This window comes from Erinaceus europaeus, chromosome 20 (assembly GCF_950295315.1).
Source record: "Erinaceus europaeus chromosome 20, mEriEur2.1, whole genome shotgun sequence".
NCBI classification, from domain to species: domain Eukaryota; kingdom Metazoa; phylum Chordata; class Mammalia; order Eulipotyphla; family Erinaceidae; genus Erinaceus; species Erinaceus europaeus.
Genome location: NC_080181.1, coordinates 23,318,932 through 23,346,804, shown reverse-complemented (window position 1 = coordinate 23,346,804; position 27,873 = coordinate 23,318,932). Strand labels below are relative to the sequence as shown.

General features: G+C 39.8%; 1 protein-coding gene across 4 annotated transcripts in view; it reads left to right on the top strand.

The window, feature by feature from the left end:
- DDX10 (DEAD-box helicase 10) overlaps positions 1–27,873 on the top strand; it is a 653,321-nt gene that overhangs the window by 505,589 nt on the left and 119,859 nt on the right. For all 4 annotated transcript variants that reach the window (XR_009546788.1, XR_009546786.1, XR_009546787.1 and 1 more), the window contains one exon: positions 22,113–22,216. The gene's annotated coding sequence lies outside the window, so the exon portion shown is untranslated. The remainder of the gene's footprint in view (positions 1–22,112; positions 22,217–27,873) is intronic.

The following is a 27,873-nucleotide window of genomic DNA, read 5'->3' as shown; positions in this document are numbered from 1 at the left end:
AACTATTTGCTTTTCTGATTAATCTCTGCTCTCAAACACAATGAGAATATTTAAAGAGTTTTTTTTTTTTTTTTTTAAATAAGGACTTTGTGTTGTGTCCAGAGAAATAAAATTCTTTTTTTCAGAACTCTGGAACCAGGAAGCTGCTAGCCTCACTCACTCTCGGAGGAAAACACTATAGATCTTCATGAATCTGGAAAAAAGGATCTGAGGAAATTAATCCCTGGACATACTGAGTTCAAGTTCTTGTTCTGTTTTTCTACACTGTCCCAGCTCTTCCTCTTACAGAAAAGTGGAATGATAGCTCTTGTGAAGGTCAGAAAAGACAGTGAGAGGGCTCCCTGCACAATGCACCGAGGCCCACACTCGGAGCTCCATGGATGGTAGTTCCCTTTCCTCCCCTCTTCCTACTCCCAGTCCGCTGCAGTTTCACTGCTGTCTCCTCCTTCAAGTTTTTGTTGGTAGCTTGTGTTCCAAATTCTACATAAAGTACCCACTCTTCTCCCCACCACCTTTGAAAACTTCTTTGATTTCTTTAGAGCTTTTGTAGAAATTGCTTTAAATGCCAAGTCATTTCTAAGCTATTGTGATCATACATAGTTAATGTGTCCCTCTTTCCGAGTAGTTCATTTTATCAGGGATTTTTTTTTTTTGGAAACAAATACTGGGGGTTTCTGATTCATTTAGATTGAGAGTGGAGGCTTCTCTCCTATCAGCAGATATTTAGACATTTTAAACTTAATTTTTTTATTAGTGATTTAATATTGATTTACAAAATTATAAGATAACAGGAGTATAATTCCACACCATTCCCACCACCAGAGTTCTGTGTCCTCATTTCCTCTATTGGAAACTGCAGTAGTTCTTCAGAGATCACAGATATGGGTTGACTATTATTTCTACAGCTACCAATATATAGTTATATATGTTTGCCCCTCTTCTATGGTTCTTCCTTCTCTGCCTTTCTAAGTCATTCATACCTACTGCTTTCGAGTGTCTCCACCCCCCCCCCCCAGTCCTGATAGAATTGGAGTTCAGAGCCCTCTGGTCATCTTCCCCCCAACAGTTACCTCTCTGGGAGTATGGACCACAATTCTTTATAAGGTACAGAGGGAAGGAGGTCTGGCTTCTGTAATTGCTTTTCCACTGAAAGTGGGTATTGGCAGGTCAATCCATACCCTCAGCCTGTTTCTATCTTTCCACAGTGGGGTAGGGCTCTGGAGAGGTGAGGTTCTAGGAAGCATTTGATGAGGTCAACTGTCCAGGAAAGTCAGGATGGAATCATAGTAGCATCTTGAACTCAGTGACTGAAAGGCAGTATGATATTAATCAGGAAAAAATGTTTAATAAACAGAAACCAAAAAGTATGAATAGAGCAGAATAGAGAATAGGAATTTTACTTTTTTTTTTTTTTTTTAACCAGACCACTGCTCAGCTCTGGCTTATGGTGGTGCAGGGGATTGAACCTGAGATTTTGAAGTCTCAGGCATGAGAGTCTCTGCATAATCATTATGCTATATCCTCTGCCCCTGGAATAGGGATTTTAGGGTGGAGAGAAGTTAGGAAGTCTGTTTTAGGTATGCTCCTATGGGCCTATGACTTTGGTAATTTTTTGCTGGAGCTTGATAGCTAACACAGAGTTGGTCTAAAAATATTGTCTGGGAAGATGGTGTCAGAGTTGAGAACAGGACTAGAAATCTGGATTGGGACAGAGTGGCTCCCAAACTTGAAGAAAAAATATATACAAGTAACTATTTACCACATGAATCTGAATTAGGACCCATAGATATTAATATTTTAGCACAGGAGCCTGTACAGTCTCCAAGTCATAGTCCATGATCACAGCTGGGAACATTTTAGGCTGTACTTATTTCAGGACCATTTTTCCTTGAGTTGAAGAGTAGGGTCACCTAGCCTCCCTTCGGAGAGTGGGGCATTCCCTACCATTGCTGCTTTTTAGTGAAGATGAGGTTCTGGAGAAACCCCCAAGAGGTCTTGATGACATTCCTGATGGAAGTGACCTGTGATGGTGGAGAGATCTACTAGGGTTTTAGGCTATCTACGCTATCTACGGGAGATTCCAAGGGTTCCCTAACTCGTGCCCCAGGTGATGGGTTGGCCTGGCAGTGACCAAAAGGGCCTTTAAGTGAGCCAATCTCTTGGCTATTTTCCAGATTTTGTAACCCCTTCTTTACCTGACAAGCGTAGCCTTTGTCCCAGTTGTTAAAGCATTGTCATTTTTTTTTTTCTTTGCCTCTAGGATTATCACTGGGGCTTGGTGCTTGCACTACAAATCCACTGCTCCTGGAGGCCATTCTCCCATTTTTGTTGCCCTTATTGTTGTTGTTATTGCTGTTGCTATTGTTGGATAGGACAGAGAAAAATTGAGAGAAGGGGGGATTGGAAGAGAAAGATAAACACCTGCATACCTGCTTCACTGCTTGTGAAGCGACCCCTCTGCAGGTGGGTTGCCAGGTGCTTGAACCTGGATTCTTGCACCAGTCCTTGAACTGGTCCCTGTTCTGGTCCCTGGCTTCGTGCCATGTGCACTTAACCTGCTGTGCTACCACCTGGCCCCATTTTTTATATCCAGATTGGTATTAGGTTTATGGGGTCAGGCCTCAAGTTAGGGAGGAAATACACCTAGGATTTTTGTGGGGTCTAAGTTAACCTTGAATTTTACTGCATTTCCTTGTTTGGTGATTCTAATAAAGGTTGTCATAACTGTTGTTTTCGATGGGTTAGGTTGTTTTCGCCGGGCTGGCTTCACGGGCAGGTAACAGACGACCAGGGACTCATAGTTGAGCTGTAGGCAGTATCTCTTTATTCATGCAGGACGCAGCACAATCTAAGACGAGCTAAGCTAAACTCAAGGTAAAGTACTCTAAAACTCACAATGCTGTCTTTATATATACTTGCCAAGTAGGGTGGAAACAGGGTGTGACATAGAGAGGGTGGAGAGAAAAGTGACTGGTGAAAATCAGAGTGTGACAAGGAGGGGGCGGAACAGGCGAGAATCCTATAACTGAACCACCAATGCCCTGGAGTGCTTTATGTAAAAGTGATTTATGTAAATAGACCAAACCTTTGGATCAGTAAATCCCTATATAGGCATATGGATAAGAAGAAGCCAGGGGGAGATGGCAACTACCCAACAATAACGACAATAATTGTGCTTTAGTTGATAAATATTTTTTGTCAGTATACCTCTTGGCCAATTTTATACAGTTTCTAAAGATTATCAAGGGGTGACAAAAAATGCTGATGCTGTCAGAAGAGATTAAGAGATGCATCTTACTTTCTTCTGCGTAATTAGTTGATTGAGAGAGATGAAGTAGGGGATGGAGAGGAGGGTGTCTAAGCCTAAGTAATATTTGATTAGAATATTTGTAGTGCCCTCTTTGGGCCTTTAGGCCTTTCAACTAGATTGATGAGCTAAATAGGTCTAAGTCTAACCACAGAAAACTACTAAGCACTTTGATTTAGAGGTACATAGTTGCCCCTACCTTATGGATACATATATACATGTACCCAGTCTCCTAGACCTTAGTCTATGTCTAAAGACTATTCCTTTTCTAGAGAAGGCACCATCTGAAGTGGAACTAGGTAGTCCTATGTGTTAGGAAAGGTCTCACCAGATTATTGGGGTTGGGAGGTTGACATCTTTTGCTTGGCGCCTCTAGATACAATGGGGAGCAAAAAGGCTGTGTTGGCAAAAATGCGGTGTGGTGTCACTGATTGCATGTTTAGCATTTTTGTGAGGGGACTGACCTTGATACCTAGTCTTCTGACTTTTTATTGTTAGATGATGAATCAGCTTTGAAGAAAAATGGCTGGGGTTCCAGATTCTGAAGCAAAACAATCCTAAATAGAAATTTGGCTTTAGTATTTACTATGCCACCGTGACAATTAACTTACCCTTTCTGAGTCTCAGTGTTTGTAGACATCAACAAATAGCAGTTATTATTCCAAGTAATGACAGGTTGAACTGGGGTGACTGGCAGTGGCTAGGCTCAGTGAAACCAAATGTTGTAAGTTTACAACTACTGCTGGCTTCAACCAGTAACTTCCAAACTGTGATTTAGTATTTCATGAATTTGAAAATGAAACATGAGCAGTTTTTTTCTATTATAGACATAATATTTGGGAATATTTTTGAACATTCCTCTTTTGCCTACCTTTTGATATGTTATCTTGAGTAAGAGGGAAAGGTGTGGAGCATTATGGACATAAGAGTTTATCTTGTAGGCTGGGGAGACAGCATAATGGTTATGCAAAAGATTCTTTTTTTTTCTTTTAATTTTTGCTTCTTCCCCCCCTTTTGTTGCCCTTGTTTTATTGTTGTTATTGATGTCGTCATTGTTGGATAGGACAGAGAAATGGAGAGAGGAGGGGAACACAGAGAGGAGGAGAGAAAGATAGACACCTGCAGACCTGCTTCACTGCCTGTGAATTGACTCCTTGTAGGTGGGGATCTGGGGGCTCAAACTGGGATCTTTATGCTAGTCTTTGTGCTTTGCACCACGTGCACTTAACCCGCTGCACTACCACTGGACTCCCGCATAAGATTTTCATGCCTGAGTCTCTAAGGTCCCAGGTTCAATCCCCAGTACCTCCATATACCAGAGCTGAGCAGTGCTCTAGTCTTTTTCTTTGTATCTCTCTCTCGTTAAAACAAAATAAAAATATATTTAAAAAAAGTATCTTAGATGTGAATATCCTTCACTGTGAATAGGAAGATGGAAACAAAGGTCACTGAAGTAAACATAGAGCCAGAAACAGTGTCTGGCAGGTATAGGTGACATCCTTAAAGGCTTCTTGCTTCTCCCAGCAGAAACAGTGCCTTTGAGTCACATGAATATGACTAGCTGACTGTGTGACCCACTCGCTGTCTCTTGCCACACTTCTCTTTGGTTTGCTCCGAAGCCATTTCCCAGATCTTTATCTGGATATAGGTTAGACCCCTCTTTGATACTTCGGTGTTGGTCAAACTTAAGACGCCTTAGAGTCTGAGACTCCTGTCTTCATTTGGCTGGACTTTAGACATAATCTTCTGATACAGGGGCTGAAGAGTTACCATCAGTAGACTGAGGTTAGTTTTAGGAATAGAAAGAGTTCCATGGAAACATAACAGCCCTCCCTTCTTCAGCCTTCATATAAGTTAAGTACTTTCAGACTTCATGTTCATAGGAAAAGCTAGCTACCATACATGACCTTCTTCCCCAGGCTAATGTGAGCATGGCTTCTATAGGAATCTGGTATATTGCCTTTATATCTTTATTTCTTCCTCTCACCTAATTTTCCTTTGTGGTTTGAACATAGCCACTTAGCAAGAATAAAGCAAATTTCATCAGTACATGGACAACCACACACAGATAAAAAGTAACTTTTAGTGAGTTCCTTTTAATGCTTTTTTTTTGCCTCCAGGGTTATTGCTGGGGCTAGGTGCCTGCACTATGAATCCACTGCTCCTGGAGGCTTTTATTTTTCCCTTTTGTTGCCCTTATTGTTTATCATTGTTGTTGTTATTGATGTCACTGTTGTTGGATAGGACAGAGAACTCGAGAGAGGAGGGGAAGACAGAGAGACCTGCTTCACCACCTGTGAAGCAACCCCCCTTCCCCCTGTAGGTGAAGAGCCGGGAGCTGGAACCGGGATCCTTAAAGCCAGTCCTTGTGCTTTACGCCATGTGCGCTTAACCTGATGCACTACTGCCCTCCCCCCTTTTAATGCTTCTTTAAGAAAAACTGCATGAAACTTTTCAGTAGAGTTGAATGTTATGTCAAATAAGATGTAAAGTAAGCGAACAGAAAACTTACTGGGTTCTTATTCCTCCAGAAATTGTTGCCCATGTGATGTTTATGGGAGATAAGATACTAGGGAAGGAAAGAAAGACAACTTAAAGAGCAAGTACCATAGACCTGGTGCTTGGTCAGTTACCGTTACATATTATCATCCAGAGAGGGAAACCAAGGCACAGAGAGAAGAGACTTGTCCCAGTTCAAACAGGTTAGCAGTAAGAGAAGCAGGATTTGACGTCAGGCATAATTTCTTTCCTCCTGTACTCATGGTATCAGAACCTTTTTAGTTAAAAGGGAAATAACCAGACTGAGTTGCCCTTGGCAATTATAATAATGACAATGATAATAACAGTCATAACACAAACTATGCCTTTTGCTTATATAAAAAAATCTGGGTGGTGGTGCACTCTATTGACCACATGTATTATCATGTATGTATAAGGACCTGTGTATGTAGTCACCTGGCAGGTGATTGTCTTTCTGACTCCCTCTCTGTCTTCCCCTTGCCTATTTCTTCCTACCCAATAAATAAGCAAAACATTTAAAAAAATAAGTTGGTTGGAAGAAACACACCACTAGACAAAAGTCGTTCTCTTTGTTCTGTTTGGTTACATTAGTGCTAAAGAAGGGTCTCTACAGAGCAAACTAAGAAATGACAGACTGGGAAGAGAAGTTTGTGATGCCTAGAACAAAAAAGCAATTAGTATCTAAAATAAATAAACTTCTCCATTTCTGTAGGAGAAGGCAGAGACCATAACAGCAAATAAAGGAAAACAAAACAAAACAAAACAAAAAACAACCAAAGAAATCCAAACATTTTTTTAAATAGATGAGATAGCTTCCAACTCACTGATAGTCTGAAATGTGTGAATTAAAACAACCGTTTTCTTCATTTTGACTAAATCTATGTGTGAATTGGATAGCGTCAAGTGTTAGCAAGGAGGTGGGGAGTCAGGACCCTTAGTCACAACTGGCAGGACTGAGCTGGTGGTTTTTGTGTGACACCCTCCTGCGGATCTCACCAAGATTATGTCTGCTTCTCTTCTGTGATAGAGAGCCCAGTAGTTTGTGAGGAGTGAGGAGTGGAACACCGTTGTGATGCAAGATTACTCAGAGGCCTGGATAAACCTTAAATGTGTGATGTTATATCTGGGGGAGTGGAGTAGCAGGTGGAATGCAGGACTTTGGATGCATGAAGCCTTGAATTTGGTCCCCAGCTTCACAAATGACAGAGCTTCCATCATTAAAAATAAAAAATGAAGAAAACCTTCAAAAAATAGCATCTTTACATTTTTTTCACTTGACATTACGTTTTGAAGATACTGGAGTCTGCTACATAGTACTATGCAGTTAAATCAAAGTAGAATTATACTTTTGAGAGAAAAAAATCAGTTTTAGTAAGGCATAATCATAGACAAATTCATAAGATATTAAGTGTACATTATATACACTACAAAAATGTTCTCGCCATTTAGTTAATTAACACATTCATCATGTCATATCTTTTTTGTGTGAGAGTACTTAAATTTTACTTTCTTAGCAAATTTTTTATAGTGTAGTGCCATCAGTAATTGTTACCGCACTATATGTTAGATATTCAAACTGTATTCATCTTATACCTGAGAGTTTTTGCTTTTTAACCAACCTCTGTCTTTTTCTACTGTTGGTCTACTTTTCTACTCTGTTGCTAAAAGTTTTATTTTTTTCTTAATTGCAAATATTTGCCATTTTTCTATTGAGTTTATTATACTTTTCAGTATCCCCCAGGTTCAGTTAGGTTGTAAATGGCATTTTTCTTTTTAAATTTATTTATAAAATGGAAACATTGACAAGACCATAGGATAAAAGGGGTACAATTCCACAAAATTCCCACTACCAGAACTTGTTATCACATCTCCTCCCCTCCCCTGATAGCTTTCCTATTTTTTATCCCTCTGGGAGCATGAACCCAAGATCATTATGGGGTGCAGAAGGTGGAAGGTCTGGCTTCTTTAGTTGCTTCCCCACTGAACATGGGCATTGGCAGGTCGATCCATATTCCCAGCCTGTCTCTCTCTTTTCCTAGTGGGCCAGGGGTCTGGAGAGGTAGGGTTCCAGGACACATTAGTGAGATTGTCTGCCCAGAGAAGTCAGGTTGGTGTCATGGTAGCATCTGGAACTTGGTGGCTAAAAAAGCATTAAGATATAAAGCAGAACAAATTGTTAAATAATCATGAAACTAAAGGCACAAAGATAGCAGATGAGATTTAGGGTCTCCATTTTGGAAAAAGTAATAGGTCTATTTTAGGTATATTCCAAGGGTCCCATGACTTTACTAGTTTTTCCCTGTGCTTGACAGCTAACATGCAGGTAGACCAATGGTAGTAAATGACAATTTTCTAACCCTCTCTCTGACACTAACCATGTTTCCATATTTGGCAAGTATGGTTAATGCTGCAGTAAACATAGGAATACAAGTACTTCTTTGAGATGATGATTTTGTTTCCTTTGATATATATCCAGAAATGTGATTGCTAGAGCATGTGATAGTTCTGTTTTAAATTTTTTTAGGGTTTCCATACTGTTTTGCATAGTGGATATAAGCAGGTGTGAGGTGATAATCTCATTAAGGTTTTGATTTACATTTCCTTGAAGATTAGTGATAGTAAACATTTTTCGTGTAATTGTTGATCATTTATGTATTCCTTGGAAAAAATATGGTTTTGCCCATTTCTTGATTGGGTTATTACTGGGATCTGGGTTCCAACATAAACCCAAGATAGAATGGATTAACCTCAGACACTATAGGACAATGAAATATAAGTTTGAAGGGACTTAGGCAAGCATACATCCCATGTAATGGGATTTTACCAAGTGAAACCCTTCATAGTATTTATTGACCAAGTGATGTATTACATCAAAGTGAAAGAGGGACAACACATTTTGTTCAGGGTACATCAATCAGGGTAGTTAATGCTTGATCATCACATAGACCTCTGATATCCTCATGTAACCTCACATCTACTTTGTACATTACATACTGTGAGGGACATTGGTTTCTGTTATTGTATAGGAGTTTAAGGCTGTTATCTAGAGAGAGGCCTGTTGACTCCGGTTAATTGTTAACTTACGACATTCACCAAATTCCCATTGATCAGAGAACAGAAACTGTAGCAAAGTAAAACATGAGCTATTGGATATAATCAGGCATTTCCTAGTTCTATACATAGCTCTTAATAATTAAGGAAGTGGAGCAGCAGAAAAACAGTATTGAAAGCATATACCAATAAGTAATAGACATGAATCACAGGGTCCCCAGGTTATTTATTGTGCTACTACTGAGTTATGTGAGTTCAATTCTTAATATATTTTAGATTTCAACCCATTATTTGATACGTACTTTAAAAACCTTTTCTCTCATTTCATAGATTGGCTTTTCATTTTATTGAGGCTTCCTTTGTTGATCAGGAGGGGTTTTTATTTGCTGTAGTCCCATTTATTTATTTTTGCTTTCCTCTGTCTTTGCTTTTGGTGTTAAACAGAAATGAAACCATCGGAATACCCATATCAAGGAGATTGACTTCTGTGTTTTCTTCTAGAAGACTTACACTTTCAAGTCTGTATTCAAATCTTTAATACAGTATATGGTGCTTATTATGCATAGTATAAGATATTTTTAGTTGTAAATGTATCTTTCTTTCTTTCTTTCTTTTTATTTATTTCTTTTTGAAGTTTGAGATTAGTAGGAACTCTCTCTAGAAATGTAAAGTTAGGTTCTGTGAGATCTTTCTTTTTCTTTCTGGTTTATGGTGGTGTGGGAAATTGAACCTCTGATCTTGGAGCCTCAGAGGAAAGTCTCATTGCATAACCATTACACTGTCTTCCTCCGCCCCTTCCTTTTTCTTAATGTAAACTTCCCTTTTAAAGCCGCTTTTGCTTCACCAGTAATTCCCAGTATGTTGTAATTCCATTTTCACTTATCTGAAGGGACTTTTTCAATTTTGGTAGTTTCATTTGATTTTTTTCTGTACTTAGAACTTTGTCTTTGCTATAGCCCTGTGATATTTGTGAATGCATGTCTCATTGACTCTCAGAGAACCACATAACCTGGGTCTTCATTCTTCAGGCAGCAGCTTCTATAGCTAGGGCACCAAATAAATGTTTCGGTTCTCTCTAGGGAGATAATGCTAATTTAGAGTCTGCTAGAGGGAGAAAGCAGGAGTGGCCAACAGATTCCCAGGGAGGATCCTAGACAGTGCCTAAATGCATGTTGAATTAGGAGTTGGATGCCAACCTGACTTCCTTGGTCAGACGACCCCACCAATGTGTCCTGGAGTCCCGCTTTCCCAGAGCCCCGCTCCAGTAGGGAAAGAGAGAGACAGGCTGGGAGTATGGATTGACCTGCCAATGCCCATGTTCAGCAGGGAAGCAATTACAGAAGCCAGACCTCCTACCTTCTGCACCCCATAATGACCCTGAGGGATAAAGAATAGGAAAGCTATCAAGGGAAGGGATTGGAGACAGAGGTCTGGTGGTAGGAACTGTGTGGAGTTGTATGCCTCTTATCCTATGGTCTTGTCAATATTTCCATTTTATAAATAAAAATTATATAAAAAGGTTGGATCCACATGTGGTTGCTTTTAAAAGATGCAAATGAATCCTTTTCAAGAAAAACCTGGAAAATGGTCACTTTGACCTGTTCCCTTCATGCTGAGCCTTGGGGAGAGAGCTGGTTACAACTGCTACTTCTGTGCTACTCTCTTATGAGCCTCGTAAATGGAAGCCTATAAGACGTCAGAGCAAGGCAATCTGGTGGCTGTTTACCTGAGAGCTGGGGTGCATCCATGAGCCTAAGCTTTTTCTTGAGAGATAATGGATACTGTTGACTTAGAGTGGGCATGAGAGAGAGAGAGGAGAAATGACTTCTGGTTTCTTTTTCTTTTCTTTTCTTTTTTCTCTTCTTTCTTTTTTTCCCCCTCCAGGGTTATTGCTAGGGCTCGGTGCCTACACTACAAATCCACTGCTCCTGGAGGCTATTTTTTTCCCTCTTGTTGTCCTTGTTGTTTATCATTGTTATTATTATTATTGTTGCTGTTGTTATTGTTATTGCTGTTGTTGTTGGATAGGACAGAGAAATCAAGAGAGGAGGGAAAGATGGGGGTCAGGGGAGAGAAAAGTAGATACCTGCAGACCTGCTTCACTGATTGTGAAGCAACCTGCCTGCAGAAGTCATGGGGGCTCAAACCAGGATCCTTATGCTGGTCCTTGCACTTCATGCCTTGCACCATGTGTGCTTAACCTGCTGTGCTACTATGACCCCCATGACTTCTGGTTTCACTGCTCTGAGACTACATCCTGGACTAGATGTGTGCTAACTTAGAATGTGTGGTAAATCAGAAATGTGTGTTTCATCCTTAGGCAGCAGCTTTCAAGTCATGTGGATTAGCCCCTGTCGAGCAAAGACTAGAAACAGTTAATCTGGTTTGCTCTGTGTGAGCAGGGCCGTGGGGAATAACTGAGGTGGCGTACTTACTTGTTAACAGCTGATTCTTTGCTATTGTTATCTTGTAGTTTCATGAATGAGATTCTCATAATTTTCAGAGTTAGATGTTTTGGGGAACCCATTCTTGGTTTCGGCATATTAAATGGTATGACACTAAATCTGACTCCTAAATCCTTCATTTTTGAGGGAGAAACTGGGAGTTGGGCAGTTGTCTGGGTGATTATAGCCAGTTGTTTGGCTATGCCAGGGGCCAGGTTTATGGTGAGTGTCTCAATCTTTGCTACTCTTTTCAGTGTGGGCATTTTCTCATTTATCTGCTATTTAGGAATCATTCAGTTAACTGCTGGATTTCTTCCAGAGGCAATTTATTTGTATGTAGCTGTTTATTTGGAGCATCTGTAGGAGGAAGGGAATTCAGAAGCCTTCCATATTCCTATCCTTGTTAATCTCTTCCTGAAACTTTTCTTCTTTCTTTATTTTTTTTGCCTCCAGGGTTATTGCTGGGGCTGGGTGCCTGCACTGTGAATCCACTGCTCCGGGAGACCATTTTTTCCCTTTTTGCCCTTGTTGTTATTGTTGTTTTTGCTGTTGGATAGGACAGAGAGAAATCGAGAGAGGAAGGGAAAATTGAGGGGGAGAAAAAGATAAACACCTGCAGACCTGCTTCACTACATGTGAAGCAAACCCCCTGCAGGTGGGGAGCTGGGGACTCCAATCAGGATCCTTATGCCAGTCCTTGTGCTTGGGGCCATGTGTGCTTAACCTGCTGTGCTACCACATGCCCCCCCTTTTTTAAGGAAGCAGAAGACTTTGCTTCTGAACTTCTAGCAAATGCTGCTTTTGAGGTTCAACTTATAAAAATACATATGAGAATACCATAAACTTTTCTCAATAGTCTGTCAGATGTGTTTCTAACATATAAAAATTCCTATATATCTAAGAATCTTATAAATGCATTGAAGTTTAAATTGAATATGTAAAATTCTATTGTTTTAAAATTTTCACAGAACTTTTATAAACAGAACAATTACTGTAATTTTATTTCTTTGTCTTTTTTGTACTTGGTATTTGCTAGCACAAAACACATCAATACTTTTTTATTTACTTATTTTTTTATTATTATTTTATTTTATTTATAAAAAGGAAACACTGAAAAAACCATAGGATGAGAGGGGGTACAACTCCACACAGTTCTCACCACCAGAACTCCGTGTCCCATCCCCTCCCCTGATAGATTTTCTATTCTTTAACCCTCTGGGAGTATGGACCCAAGATCATTGTGGGTTGCAGAACGTGGAAGGTCTGGCTTTGCAATTGTTTCTCCACTGAACATGGGCATTGACAGGTTGATCTATACTCCCAGCCTGCCTCTCTCTTTCCCTAGTGGGGTGGGGTTCTGGGGAATCGGAGCTCCAGGACACATTGGTGGGGTTGTCTGTCTAGGGAATTCTAGTTGGCATCATGCTAGCATCTGGAACCTTATTTACTTAGTTTCTGCCTCCAGGGTTATTGCTGGGGCTCGGTGCCTGCATTACAAAGCCACTGCTCCTGGAGGTCATTTTTCCCATTTTCTTGCCCTTGTTGTTATGCCTGTTGTAGTTGTTATTGTTGTCATAGCTGTTGTTGTTGGATAGGACAGAGAGAAATTGTTATAGGGGAAGGCAGAGGGGGAGAGAAACATAGACACCTGCAGACCTGCTTCACTGCTTGCAAAGTGACCCCCTGCAGGTGGGGAGCTGGGGCTGGAACCAGAGTCCTCACCCTGGTCCTTGAGCTTTGCGCCATGTGATCAATATTTTTCTTAAATAAACAGATATTTATTTGATGAAGCCCTTTGTTATCACAAAGATTTTCTTCCTAGGCCTCATCTTTCTGGCGTGATAAAGTTACAGAAGAACAAAATAAGTGGGACTTGCAATTGACTTATATTTGTTGAAATTTGCAAAGCAGATAATATTTTTCATATAGATCTTCTAAGAATTGTCTAGGAGAATTACAGGGACACAAAATTGTATGTGTCTGCGTGAACATATCTATCTACATATATATCTGTCTCTCTCTATATATGTCTATATATATCCACTTCTTTTAAGTGAAATAAGTGGGCATGCTCCATGAAGTGTGCAAATCAAAGCCTGGACAAAAGTATGTTGCCAGAAAAATGGCAGAGATGATGGCAAAACTGAGACAGGGCAGAGACATCTCAGATGGGTGTCACAGATGCAGAACATCTTCGTGAAAGGTCATGACAAGTGATGGATACATATGGCAGGAAATCCTCAACACTGACTCACTCCAACGCAATTACTGAAGTGATTGATGGTTTAAACAAAGGGATCAGAATCATCCATCAGGGAGCTCCATTTCCCTGATAGCAGCAGCTCCATTTTTGAGTCAAGAAGATGTAAATCTGAGGGTCAATGACTTCTATTCAAGGTTGACATCTGCCTGTCATTTCAGTATAATCTAGCTATATGTCATTCAAGAATAAACCTGTAGCACCTTATTACATTGCCAGCGTAATGAAGAATGCCTTTACTGTTTGCAGCTAAATGGACTCAGCTCTGTTCTGTGCTGTCTCTGGAGGTGTGGTAGTTGGCAGGGCTATGGAATCTGTTGGATATCATTCATGATGTAATAGATATTTGTCACTTATCCTAATGTCTTGCCATCTTCTTGTGTTGGGTAATATCTTACAGCCTGTCGTTCTGTATGAAAGTTTAAAATGCAAGATGTTTAGATACTTAGTTTCTCAGCTTTCCTTGCAGGTAGGGCATAGGCACATAAATTGGGTTCCACTAATCTGCCTTAAATCCCAACAGAGAGGATGGAGCAGATGAGAAGTAGAAATAGTTTTCAAGGCCAACAATTACAGTAGCACAGTGCTTATATTCACTATTAGGGTCCATGGCGGTTATTGTAGTGTGTCTGGGGTTCAGAAATGACAATATCCTCACTGCCTTGATTTTGGGATCTGGGAATATTTTTACTGAGGTCCAGGTTAATGCATTAACTTTCCCTTGTTATTATACTGTTGTCCAAACCCAGCCATCCTAGTTTCCAGAAACTATACAGTAACTTTTCTTTTTTTTCTTTTTTTAAAAAATATTTTATTTTATTTATTTATTCCCTTTTGTTGCCCTTGTTGTTTTATTGTTGTAGTTATTATTGTCGTCGTTGTTGAATAGGACAGAGAGAAACAGAGAGAGGAGGGGAAGACAGAGAGGAGGAGAGAAAGATAGACACCTGCAGACCTGCTTCACCGCCTGTGAAGCGACTCCCCTGCAGGTGGGGAGCCGGGGTTCGAACCGGGATCCTTATGCCGGTCCTTGTGCTTTGCGCCACCTGCCCTTAACCCGCTGCGCTACAGCCCGACTCCCCACAGTAGCTTTTCTTTTAGTTAAAAAAATAAAAAGATTAGTAATAGTCCCAAAATGTGGAAGCTCACCAGTACACTTCTTAACAACCCCTGGGTCAAAGAGGAAATAAAGGAAGAAATCAAAATGTTTTGAGAGTTCAGTGAAAATGAAGACACAAGCTATCAAAATATTTTGGACACAGCTAAGGCAGTACTGAGAGGGAAGTTCATAGCCATACAAGCACAGATTAGGAAACAAGAAAAAGCACAAATAAACAGCCTGATTGCATACCTTAAAGACCTAGAAGAAGAAGAACAAAGGAACCCTAAAGCAACCAGAAGGACAGAAATCACTAAAGTTAGGGAAGGAATAAATAACATTGACAATAAGAAAACCATACAAAAAGATCAATGAAAGTAAATGTCAGTTCTTCGAAAGAATGAATAAAATCGACAAACCTTTAGCTAGACTCACAAAACAAAAAAGGGAGAAGACCCAATAAATCAATCATAATGAAAGAGGAGATATCACAACAGACGCTGCAGAAATTCAACATATCATACGAGGCTTCTATGAACAACTATATGCCACCAAGCTAGAGAATCTGGAAGAAATGGACAATTTCCTAGATACCTACCAACTTCCAAAATGAAGTAAAGAGGAACTAGATAACATGAACGAACACCACAGCTAATGAAACTGAAACAGTTATCAGAAATCTCACCAAAAATAAAAGTCCTGGACCAGATGGTTTTATAAATGAACTAATACCTCTACTAATGAACTAATGAACCTCTACTTTTAAAAGTCTTCCAGAAGATTGAAGACACTGGAATACTCCCTCCCAACTTCTATGAAGCCATCACTTTGATACCAAAAGCAGACAGGGACACAACCAAAAAATAAAACTATAGACCAGTATCTCTGATGAACATAGATGCTAAAATATTGAGGAAAATTTTAGCCAGCTGAATACAGCAGTATATTAAAAAGATTGTTCATCATGACCAAGTGGGGTTTATCCCAGGCATGAAAGGTTGGTTTAATATATGTAAATCAATCAACATTATCAACCACATCAACAAAAGCAAGACCAAAAACCACATGGTCATATTAATAGATGAAGAGAATGCCTTTGACAAAAAAAAAATCCTTTTATGATCAAAACACTACAAAAAATGGGGATAGATGGAAAATTCCTGAAGATAGTGGAGTCTATATATACAAACCTACAGCCAACATCATACTCAATGGTGAAAAACTGGAAGCATTTCCCCTCAGATCAGGGCTGCCCACTATCACCATTACTATTCAACATAGTGTTGGAAGTTCTTGCCATAGAGATCAGGCAGGAGCGAGGAATTAAAGGCATATAGATTGGAAGAGAAGTCAAACTCTCCCTATTTGCAGATGATATGACAGTATACATAGAAAAACTTAAGGAATCCAGCAAGAAGCTTTTGGAAATCATCAGGCAATATAGTAAGGTGTTAGGCTGCAAATTTACCATTCAAAAGTCAGTGGCATTCCTCTATGCAAACACTGAGTTAGAAGAAGTTGAAATCCAGAAATCAATTCCTTTTACTGTAGCAACAAAAACAATATCTAGGAATAGATCTAACCAATGAAGTGAAAGACTTGTATACTTAAAATTATGAGTCACTACTCTAGGAAATTGAAAAAGATACAAAGAAGTAGAAAGATATTACATGTTCATGGGTTGGAAGAATTAACATCAAAATGAATATACTGCCCAGAGCCATATACAGATTTAATTCTATCCCCATCAAGATCTCAACCACATTTTTTAGGAGAATAAAATAAATGCTACCAATGTTTATCTGGAACCAGAAAAGACCTAGAATTGCCAAAACAATCTTGCGAAGAAAGAACAGAACTCGAGGCATCACACTCCTAGATCTCAAATTACATTATAGGGTCATTGTCATCAAAACTGCTTGGTACTGGAACATGAATAGACACACTGACCAGTGGAATAGAATTGAGAGCCCAGAAGTGAGCCCCCCACACCTATAGACATCTAATCTTTGACAAAGGTACCCAGAATATTAAATGGGGAAAGGGAAGTCTCTTCAACAAATAGTGTTGTAAACAATGGGTTGAAACATGCAGAAGAATGAAACTGAACCACTATATTTCATCAAATACAAAAGTAAATTCCAAGTGGATCAAGGACTTGGATGTTAGACCAGAAACTATCAGGTGCTTAGAGGAAAATATTGGCAGAATTCTTTTCTGCATAAATTTTAAAGACCTCTTCAATGAAATGAATCCAATTAAAAAGAAGGCTAAGGTAAGCATAAACCTATGGGACTACATCAAATTAAAAAGCTTCTTCACAGCAAAAGAAACCACTACCAAAACCAAGAAACCCCTCACAGAATGGGAGAAGATCTTTACATGCCATACATCAGACAAGAGGCTAATAACCAAAATAAATAATGAGCTTGCCAAACTCAACCACAAGAAAACAAACACATCCAAAAATGGGGAGAGGACTTGGACAGAATATTCACCACAGAAGAGATCCAAAAGGCCAAGAAACACATGAAAAAATGCTCCAAGTCTCTAATTGTCAGAGAAATGCAAATAAAGACAACAATGAGATACCACTTCACTCCTGTGAGAATGTCATACATCAGAAAAGGTAATAGCAGCAAATGCTAGAGAGGGTGTGGGGACAAAGGAACCCTCCTGCACTGCTGGTGGGAATGTCAATTGGTCCAGCCTCTGTGGAGAACAGTCTGGAGAACTCTGAGAAGGCTAGAAATGGACCTACTCTATGATCCTGCAATTCCTCTCCTGGGGATATATCCTAAGGAACCCAACACACCCATCCAAAAAGATCTGTGTACACATATGTTCTTAGCAGTACAGTTAATAATAGCCAAAATCTGGAAGCAACCCAGGTGTCCAACAACAGATGAGTGGCTGAGCAAGTTGTGGTATATATACACAATGGAATACTACTCAGCTATAAAAAATGGTGACTTCACCATTTTCAGCCGATCTTGGATGGAGCTTGAAAAAATCATGTTAAGTGAAATAAGCTAGAAACAGAAGGATGAATATGGGATGATCTCACTTTCAGGCAGAAGTTGAAAAACAAGACCAGAAGAGAAAACATAAGCAGAACCTGAACTGGAATTGGCGTATTGCACCAAAGTAAAAGACTCGACTCTATCGTGGGGACGTGTGAATACAGGTCCAAGAAGGATGACAGAGGACCTAGTGGGGGTTATATTGTTATATGGGCAACTGGGAAATGTTATGCATGTACAAACTATTGTATTTACTGTCGAATATAAAGCATTAATCCCCCAATAAAGAAATTAAAAAGAATGTATAGTGCTGCAATTCTGTAGCAGATACTTACCTGCTAGACACAGAGCTATTCCTTAAAAACTTTAAAACTTTCAGAAAGAAAAGGGGGGGTGAATTTCACTAAAGTAAAAGGTTCTGGGGTTGTGGGGGTGGTTCAGGTCCTGAAAGATGATGGCAGAGGAGATACTAGAGGGAGTTTAATTGTAATGTGGGAAATTTAGAAATGTTACACATTTACAAACTACTGTATTTTACTATGTTGACTGTAAGCCACTGATCCCCCAATAAAGGGAAAAAAGTAACAAAAAGAAAAAAGAAAAAGAAAAGGAAAGAAAAGGAGGGATTGATGGTGGTACACAATGTGCAATAACCCAGGTTCAAGCCCCTGGTCCCCACCTGCAGGGAGAAAGCTTCAAAAGGAATAAAGCAGGTCTGCAGGTATCTCTCTGTCTCTCTCCCTTTCTATCTCTCCCTTTCCCCCTCAATTTCTGGCTGTCTCTATCCAATAAATAAATAAATAAATAATTTTTTAAAAAGAGAAAAGGCATCACAAAATATCCCATTAAGATATTGAATTTTGTCTCTGATGTTTTTCGAGGGTACTCAGTAAGTCTAATTGCTTAAAAACAATCTCCTAAAGGGGACACATAAGTAACTGTTTTTACAGAAATAATGTTGCTTAAAGAATATTAAGGGTTTATTTCTAAACTAGTCTCACAATTTATTTGAAATTTTTGTTATCGGGCATTGTTATGATTTGAGATAACCACAGGCTTTGTTGCATTTTTTTCACCAAGTCTTTTTCTCAGGTTTCTCCTCCATTGAAAGTGGTAGAGGGTGTTTCTCTCTCTCTTTCTCTGCATCTCTCTCAAAAATTAAAAATAAATAAAATTTAAAAAAGAAAGTGGTAGAGTACATTAGACCCCAAGTCTCGGGAAAGCACTGGAACTGGACCTTGGATGTCCTATGCCAGGGGTTTCAGGACTTTGACTGACTACTTTTTCTTGTTTTGTTTTTTAAATATTTATTTCCTTTTGTTGCCATTGTTTTTATTGTTGTAGTTCTTACTGTTGTTGTTATTGGATAGGACAAAAACAAAAACTGTTGTCAGCCAGAGTCAGTTTCTGTTGCAATCAATACATTTGACTGATAGAGGATACATAGCAATATTTCTGATAGTAATGGCTTTCTGGAATCAAGTTTGTGGTCTATGACTTAGCCACATGATTTGTCCTTGCAGTGGGCTGAAACTATTTTCTAAATGGTTTATCACAGCATCCTGAATTCTGTGATTTGAATGTCACATATTTGAAAGCATTCACAGCATCGGCATTTAGTGAACTCCTACTATGTACTAGATACTGTTAGAAATGGAGTTGATTGGGAGTCGGGCGGTAGCACAGCAGGTTAAGCACACGTGGTGCAAAGCACAAGGACCAGGTTCAAGCCCCTGGCTCCCCACTTGCAGGGGAGTCACTTCACAGGTAGTGAAGCAGGTCTGCAGGTATCTCTCTCCCCCTCTCTGCCTTCCCCTCCTCTCACCATTTCTCTCTGTGTTATCTAACAATGACGACATCAGTAACAATAACTACAACAACAGTGAACAACAACAAGGGCAACAAAAGGGAAAATAAAACAAATTTAAAAAATTAATAAAAAAAAGAAATGGAGTTGGTAAATAACTTGTAGTTTCATGGCACTTGCTGTCTGAGAAGAGAGCTGGACAATAGTCATTTGCATCCAGTTATTGTGAAAGGATATGGGACTCTGTAGGAAGGGAGCTAGCCCTGCCCTGCTGGAAATGTTCTATAGTATATCTTACCTGTAATACTAGAGTGTTGTACTTTGTCTCAGAATCATCTTCATTCTCTACTTTTTCTTTCAACTGATTTACTTCATTTCCTTACTGTATAACCATTATTCTCCAAGTCAGTTACATCTACTGGGAGTTTTTTTTTTTTTTTCTTTTTTTTTTTCCTCACCAGGGCACTGCTCAGCTCTGCCTTATGGTGGTGCAGAGGATTGAACCTGGGACTTCAGAGCCTCAGGCATGAGAGTCTCTTTGCATAACCATCATGCTATCTATCCCTGCCCACTGGGAGAAGTCTTTCACCTTCCTTTTCTATATTAACTTAGCTATCCAAATTGTAAACTAAAGAGCCATATTTGCAAACCACTCCAGGGAGAACAGTCTCATGAAATTGCACTTAACATGATGGTGTCTGCTATTTCCTATTCAATTGTATTTCATGTTTCCAAAATTGAAGTCATTAAATTGATTTCATGAGTCACTGCTGTTTTATTAACTATTCTGGAAAAGCAAACTTTTCCTTCCAACTAGAACTTCTTTAAGCATTACTTCCCCATCTTAAAAGCAGCAGTACCAACAATGAATCTTTTCTAGCCACTATAACCAAATCTCCACTGTTCTTGGAATTGCCTAGAAGATTGCCATTTTCTTTCTTTTCCATTCACTTGAATTTAGTTTTCATTACTAGGATGCCGCAGAAGCTGTGGCGTTTTTTTTTTTTTCCTCATAAGGTCAGCAGCTACCTCCGTATTTCTAAATCTAAATCTTATTTATTTTAGCATTTTTTTCATGCTGAATAGCTCCCTCATTCGCAAAGACTTCTTAACATGGTTGTTGTGACCCCCGCCTACTGATTTTCCTTTTATTTCTCTGGTCTCTCCTTATTTTAGGTCTTCGTTTAAGGCTCATTCTGCTCCATCTGGCTATTCAAAGTTTCTCAGAAATTCATCCTCACTTTCTTCTTACTGTGAAGTCCTGTTATGCTCACAGTTTTAACTTGTCAGTATGCTTATGCCTCTCAGTAGCCTCCTGCCCCAGAGTTTCTCTACTTCAGCACTACTGAGAGTCGAGCTGGGATAATCATTCTGTGTATTCTGCATTGTATTATGGTTAGCAGCGCCAGACTTGCCTTCTGTTTACTTGATGGGAGGACTCGCTCCCCAACTTAGGTACAACCAAAATGTCTCTACATTGTCAGTTGTCCCCCTCCAGTTGAGAATCACTGCTTCCCTTGATCGTTCATCTGAAGCCTAGACCGCATTTCTAACTGCTTCATCAATATTTCTGTTCAGATGTTTCAAAGACATCTCAAATCAAGTTTCCCCTTATTAAGAAGTAAGTATATCGAGTGGGAGTAGATAGCATAATGGTTATGCAAAGAGACTCATGCCTGAGGCTCCAAAGTCCCAGGTTTAATCCCCCCCCCCCACAATAAGCTGGAGAGCTGTGCAGTGCTCTGGTATTTCTCTGTGTCCTTCTCTCTCTGCATCTCTCTCAAAAATAAAATAAACAAAAGGCTTTAAAATATAATAAAAATAAGAAATGTTTTAAAAACATTTTAAAGTTAATATATCTCCAGAATCTGTCTATTGTCCTTCTCTCCTCTTTTACTCCTTAAAAATTTTTTTTTATATTTATTTATTTATTTATTCATTCCCTTTTGTTGCCCCTGTTGTTTTATTGTTGTAGTTATTATTGTTATTGATGTCGTCGTTGTTGGATAGGACAGAGAGAAATGGAGAGAGGAGGGAAAGACAGGGGGAGAGAAAGACAGACACCTGCAGACCTGCTTCACCGCTTGTGAAGCGACTCCCCTGCAGGTGGAGAGCTGGGGGCTTGAACCGGGATCCTTATGCCGGTCCTTGCGCTTTGCGCCACCTGCGCTTAACCCGCTGCGCTACCGCCCGACTCCCCCTCTTTTACTCCTTTTCCAAATGATTCCCTTTCACTAGATCTGAGCTTCTCTTTTCAAGCTCAAAACTCATGGAAGTCATTGCAATTCCAAAAACCTTTGGCTTCATCTTTTCTACTTTTTTTTCCTCTCTAAATGATCTTCACAAGCTTGATTCTTTTTTAACATTTTTCAGATTCACCCTTTCCTTGGTACTGATCCTCCCATTTCAAACAACATCAGCAGACTCATAACTACTCTTCTCTGGCTCTAGTCTCTTTTCTTCTCATCTAATCTACCTATAATCAATCCCAGATCATAGTTCCTAAAATTTAGTCCATTGCTATGAACTACACGTGCACTATTCTCTCCTTTAATCAATAACCAAAAATTGATCTTGATTCATTTTTTTGTTGTCATCCAGGCCTCACTGATTGAGAGACATGGAAAAGGCACCACAGCACTGAAGCTTGCTCTAGGCTCAAACCTGGGTTGTGCACATGGCAATGCAGACAGACACCTGCTCAGGTGAGTTTTTTTTTACCAGCCTTGATCCTCAGGTTCACTTTATTTAGATTCTTCAGTATGGCTCTTTTGTTGTTGTTGTTGATGGGGGGGGGTTAATAGTTTACAGTCAATAGTAAATACAGTTGTTGGTCATGCGTAGCATCTGTTTTCTGTGGTCCGGGAATTGGCACAGTGGCTAAGACACTAGACTCTCAAGCATGAGGTCCTGAGTTCGATCTCCGGCAGCACATGTACCAGAGTGATGGCTGGTTCTTTATCTCCTCCTATCTTTCCCATGAATAAATAAATACTTTTAAAAATTTTCTGTTTTCTGCAAAATCCTCTAAACCTCCATCTAGGTCCTTCAACATTATGCACCAGGACCTGAACCCCTCACACCCAGGGTCCTTTACTTTGGTAAACCAGTACCAAACCCAGCCCAAGTGCTGTTTTACGTTTCCCTTCTGTTCTTATTTTTTCAACTTCAGTCTATAAGTGAGATCACCCCATATTCATCTTTCTCTTTCTGGCTTATCTCACTTAACATGATTCCTTCAAGCTCCATCCAAGATAAGATGAAAAAAGTGAATTCATCATTTTCAGTAGCTGAGTAGTATTCCATTGTGTATCTAGACCACAGCTTGCTCAGCCACTCACCTGTTGTTGGACACCTGGGTTGCTTCCAGGTTTTGGCTATTACAAATTGTGCTGCTAAGAACATATGTGCACACAGATCTTTTTGGATGGGTGTGTTGGGTTCCTTAGGATAAATCTCCAGAAGAGGAATTGCAGGGTGATAGAGTAGGCGCATCCACTTCTAGCCTTCTACAAGTTCTCCAGCCTGCTCTCCACAGGGATTGGACTGACTTAACATTCCCACCAGCAGTGCAGGAGGGTTCCTTTGCCCCTACAGCCTCTCCAGCATTTGTTGTTGCTATCATTTCTGATTATGATGTTCTCACAGGAGTTAAGTGGTATCTCATTGATGTCTTTATTTGCATTTCTCTGACAGTCAATGACATGGAATTTTTTTATATGTCTACCTTTTGGATTTCTGTTCATCAAAAGGTAGTCTGTTTATATCTTTTCAGTGTTGGATGGGATCATTTTTGTTGTTGTTGCTGCTGAGTTTGGTGAGCTCTTTATGTATTTTGGTTATTAGTTTTTTTGTCTGATGTATGCATGTAAAGAAATTCTCCCATTCTGTAAGGAGACTCTTTATTTGGGTGATGGTTTACTTTGTTCTGCAGAAATTTTCTTTCTTTCTTCTTCTTCATCATCATCATCATCATCTTCTCCTTCTCCTTCTCCTTCTCCTTCTCCTTCTCCTTCTTCTTCTTCTTCTTTTTTTGCCTCCAGAGTTATTGCTGGTACTCAGTGCCTGCACTGTGAATCCACTGCTCCTGGAGGCCATTTTTCCTTTTTTTTTTTTTTTTTTAAATAGGATAGGACAGAGAGGAAGTGGAGTTAGGGAGAGAGAAAGATAGACAAGATAGACACCTGCAGATCTGCTTTACTGCTTGTGAAGCCACCCCCCTACAGGTGGGGAGTCAGGAGCTCAAATCAGGATCCTTGTGCTGGTTCTTGAGCTTCGCACTGTATGTGCTTAATCTGGTGCACTACTGTCTGGCCCCCTTTTTAATTTGATGCAGTCCTATTGGCTTATTTTTTGTTATAGTCTTCTTTGCAATTTGATTGTGTCATTGAAGATGCCTATAAAATTTAGATGCAAAAGAGCACTGCCAATATTTTCCTCTAGGTATTTGATAGTTTCTGGTCTAACATCCATGCCTTGATCCATTTGGAATTTTACTTCTATGTGTGATGGAATGCAGTGGGTCAGTTTCATTCTTATGCACTTTTCCCCTTTTTCCCAACACCATTTGTTGAAGAGATTCTCCTTTCTCCATTTAGGAGTTTGTCAGAAATTAGATGTCCATAGGTGTGGGAGTTCTTAGAGTTCTTCCAAATCTGGCATCTCTTTATCAAGTCCTAGCTCTGGCTGCTACCCAGATGGTGTCCTCTGCTACTGATGTATTGAGCTCATCACTGCTTTGCTGTCTGCATAGGCCGTTCTCCCCATCTGAGACTCTGCCTCTTCTTTTCTGCCTTACCAAATCTTCATCTCCCTTCAGATTAATCTGCTCACCGTGTGCTTTCTTCTCACTAATATTCTATTGACACTTTCAGTCAACACCAAATTTGTTTTTAATTGCTTAATTTCTGTTTAATTTCATGCATGCTAGGTTTCCTACTCCCAACTTGATTGTGAGTTCGTGGAAAGCCAGGTCTTCATTTCTTGTCATCAGTATTCCCTATGTCACTGATCACAATGACTGGCACACAGCAAGGGCTCAATAAATGTTTGAATAAGTCTCAATAGGACTCACACGCCTTCCAGAGAAGGTAGAAGATCTTAGTAAATATTTTCTCCTTCCTTAATACCCTTAGACACCCTTCTTTTATAGCTTAAACTTCATTTTCTTGTCCTGAACTTATAGATATGTAAACTCATAACACAAAAACTTGTGTCCTTCTTTTACCCTGTTGACATGATGTTTTAAAATATCCAATTGTAGGGGAGTCAGGCGGTAGCATAGTGGGTTAAGCGCATGTGATGCAAAGCGCAGGGACTGGCGTAAGGATCCCAGTTCGAGCCCCGCCCCGGCTCCCTACCTGTAGGGGAGTCCTTTCACAGGCAGGGAAGCAGGTCTGCAGGTATCTGTCTTTCTCTCCCCCTCTCTGTCTTCCCCTCCTCTCTCCATTTCTCTCTGTTCTAACAATGACAACATCAATAACAACAATAACTACAACAAAATAAAAAGACAACAAGGGCAACAAAAGGGAAAATAAATAAATAAAGTAAAATAAACTGCTTTAAAAATACCCAGTTGTAGTGGGGTTTTAAATACCTTTACTAGAAAAAAAATTACTGTCTAGTTTCAAATATTAAGACTCTTATCCTGAACTTAATTTTGGAATCCCTATTCTCATCCTTTGTAAAGGAGAAGTGAGAAGTGAATGTATCATTGGAAGTCCATGATTACTTAAAGAAAACCTACACAAACAGGAGAACAGGCATTCTGACCAGGTTCCCAGAATCATTTTCTGTAGGAATGAGTTTTAATATATGAAGGTTAGAAAGGTGAACTCAAACCAAGTGCAGTGTATGAAAACAGCCTATTTTTGCTAAGCAAATTACTTTGGACATGATTTGGTGTTGGCTTCAGGAAAGGTTGTGCTTGCTCCCATAGGGGAGGACTGAGGGAAAAACTTCAGTGTCTGCCAGTTACCCATCCAAGCCCATCAATCAATAGTGGATGTCAGAAATGAGATTGAATGTTCTGATTCATCGGATAATCACCAGGGAAATGAAGATCTCCTGGAGAATGTCCAAAGCAGAAAAGATTTTATGTTTCAATACTTTCCCCTCGAGGTGGACTCTGTAATATGTTCTTGAGAATCATCGTAGAATTCATTCTCATACATTATCCAAAGATCTCAAAGAATTTTGAAAGTTTCATCCTATTAATTGTATCTCCTTGGCAGAAGAAGTGTGTTTTATGGACTCTTGCAGATTTGGAGTGCATATAAGGAAAATTTATAGCCATATTAAAATGATTTTTTTTTTTATTGCCACCATGGTTTTTTATTACCACCATGGTTACTGCTGGGGCTCTGTGTCTGCAGGAAAAATCCACTGTTCTTGGCAGATGCTTTTTCTTCCTAAGGTGAAGTTTATTTGGTTTTAACCTAGTTTTGAGATGATTAGTTGAGCTTTGACCTTATCGCTCACTGATTATTGCAGCTCACTTACACCGTTCCTTGACCTACCTGATCACTGAAGGTATTTAAATCTGAATTTCCACTGAAGGGCTCAAAATTTAATATAAATTTCCTTTGGAACCTAGTGGTTATATTTCCCAAAGAATTCAGACTTTACCTACCGAGAGAATAGTCTGACTATATAACTAGGACCCAGAGGGACTGCACAGCCCCCAGGGGACACAGTGAGGGTCCACAAAACTTAAAACCACAGTTACCACTTCATAGTCATTGTGTTAGAAGACGGCTAACAAGGGTAACTGAATCTGGCTAGTAAGGTTCAGAGGCAGGATTGTTGTTCTATAGAGGGGTCTAAAGGAATATGCTAGGGCTAGGCATTGGCACAGCCGGTTAAGTGCACATAGTACAAAGCACAAAGAATATGCATAAGATATAAAAGAATGCACAAGGACTGGCATAAGGATCCCGGTTTGAGCCCCCAGCTCCCCTCCTGCGGGGGAGTCGCTTCATAAGTGGTGAAGCAGGTCTAGAAGTGTCTTATTTTTCTCTCCCCCTCTTGTCTTTCCCTCCCCTCTCCATTTCTCTCTGTCCTATCCAACAATGATGACAACAATAAAACAAGGGCAACAAAAGGGAAAAAAAGATATAAAAGAACTTGACTTCAATGGGAAAGTATAGCACCTATGGTTGAGAAGGACCAGTTTTCTGGGCCTTAGAATGCTTAGGGAAAAGTATCTGGATCATCCCACCAGATCAGCAGAAGCTGTGGGCCAAGCCATCTAGACCTGTAGAAGCATTAGCCAAGGTATGGGAAAATCTAACATGGGTAATGGAGGAGAAAGATGCTGAGTATCAATTAAAGGTGTTAGAAGCAATTACAGCAGTCGAGGCAGCAACTCTCAGCTCTTTTCTAAAAGCTGTGACCAGCCAGAATACTGGAGAAACTGCCCAGATAGTGTAAGCCAGTATCAGAAGTTGATCTAAGCAGCACATGGGTTGGGTCAGTTACCTTGCCCTGTCCAGGGCCCCTTCTCCTCTCTGTCAATCCCATTGCTGCTGCAAATTCTGGCTGGTGATGACTCATGATTGCAGAAAATTGTCCTCTATAGAACATGAGCCATTCCCTTAGGAGATACATCTCTTAATCCCACTCCTCAAAGAACCAACCGCTCAAATTGACTCTTGGATTAGAAGAGACCAGTTACCCTAGTACTCAGCAGAATTCATAGGCTTTCTGGAGTTTTCTCCCATTCTTCTTTCTTCACTTCCCTTCTTAAGAGAGCCATTTACTAGTGAATCACTTGAATAAATATCCTCGTCTCAGACTCTGTCTCTCAGGAAGCCAACGAGTTAGAAGATGAGACTTAGAGGACAACATGGGATGAGAAGCCCTAAAGGAATAGTGAGTCAATAGCATGAATGCATGAGTACTCAGGTTAGATGAAAAGGGGAATCAGGACAGACTTTCAGAAGTACTTGGCTTGGATGGAAATTGAGAAAAATAAATTAGAGCAAAGGATAGAAAAGAGAGAGGGTAAGGGAACAGTGAGAAAGTAGAAAAAAGCAGAAGCTAGAAAAGAGAGGGGAAGGGAGCAGAGAAAGTAGATTTGAGTATGAGTGTATTTTCTCATTTGTTACTTCTGGATTGCCTTCCTCTCTGGTATGGGCCTACAAACCAGAAAGTTTAACAACATGACTGGCAATTCCCATGGTGAGAAAGGAGAGGTTGTCAAATGTGATTGGAAGTTTACTAGTATTCTCAGAAGGAATTATTTTAAGTTTATGATAGAAATGCAATGCACTTAGAGGTAATTGATATTTATGACACCACTATGTTTCAACATTCTTCAGACATACACCTTCCTCTTCCTTCCTTTTTCCTTACTGGGGCT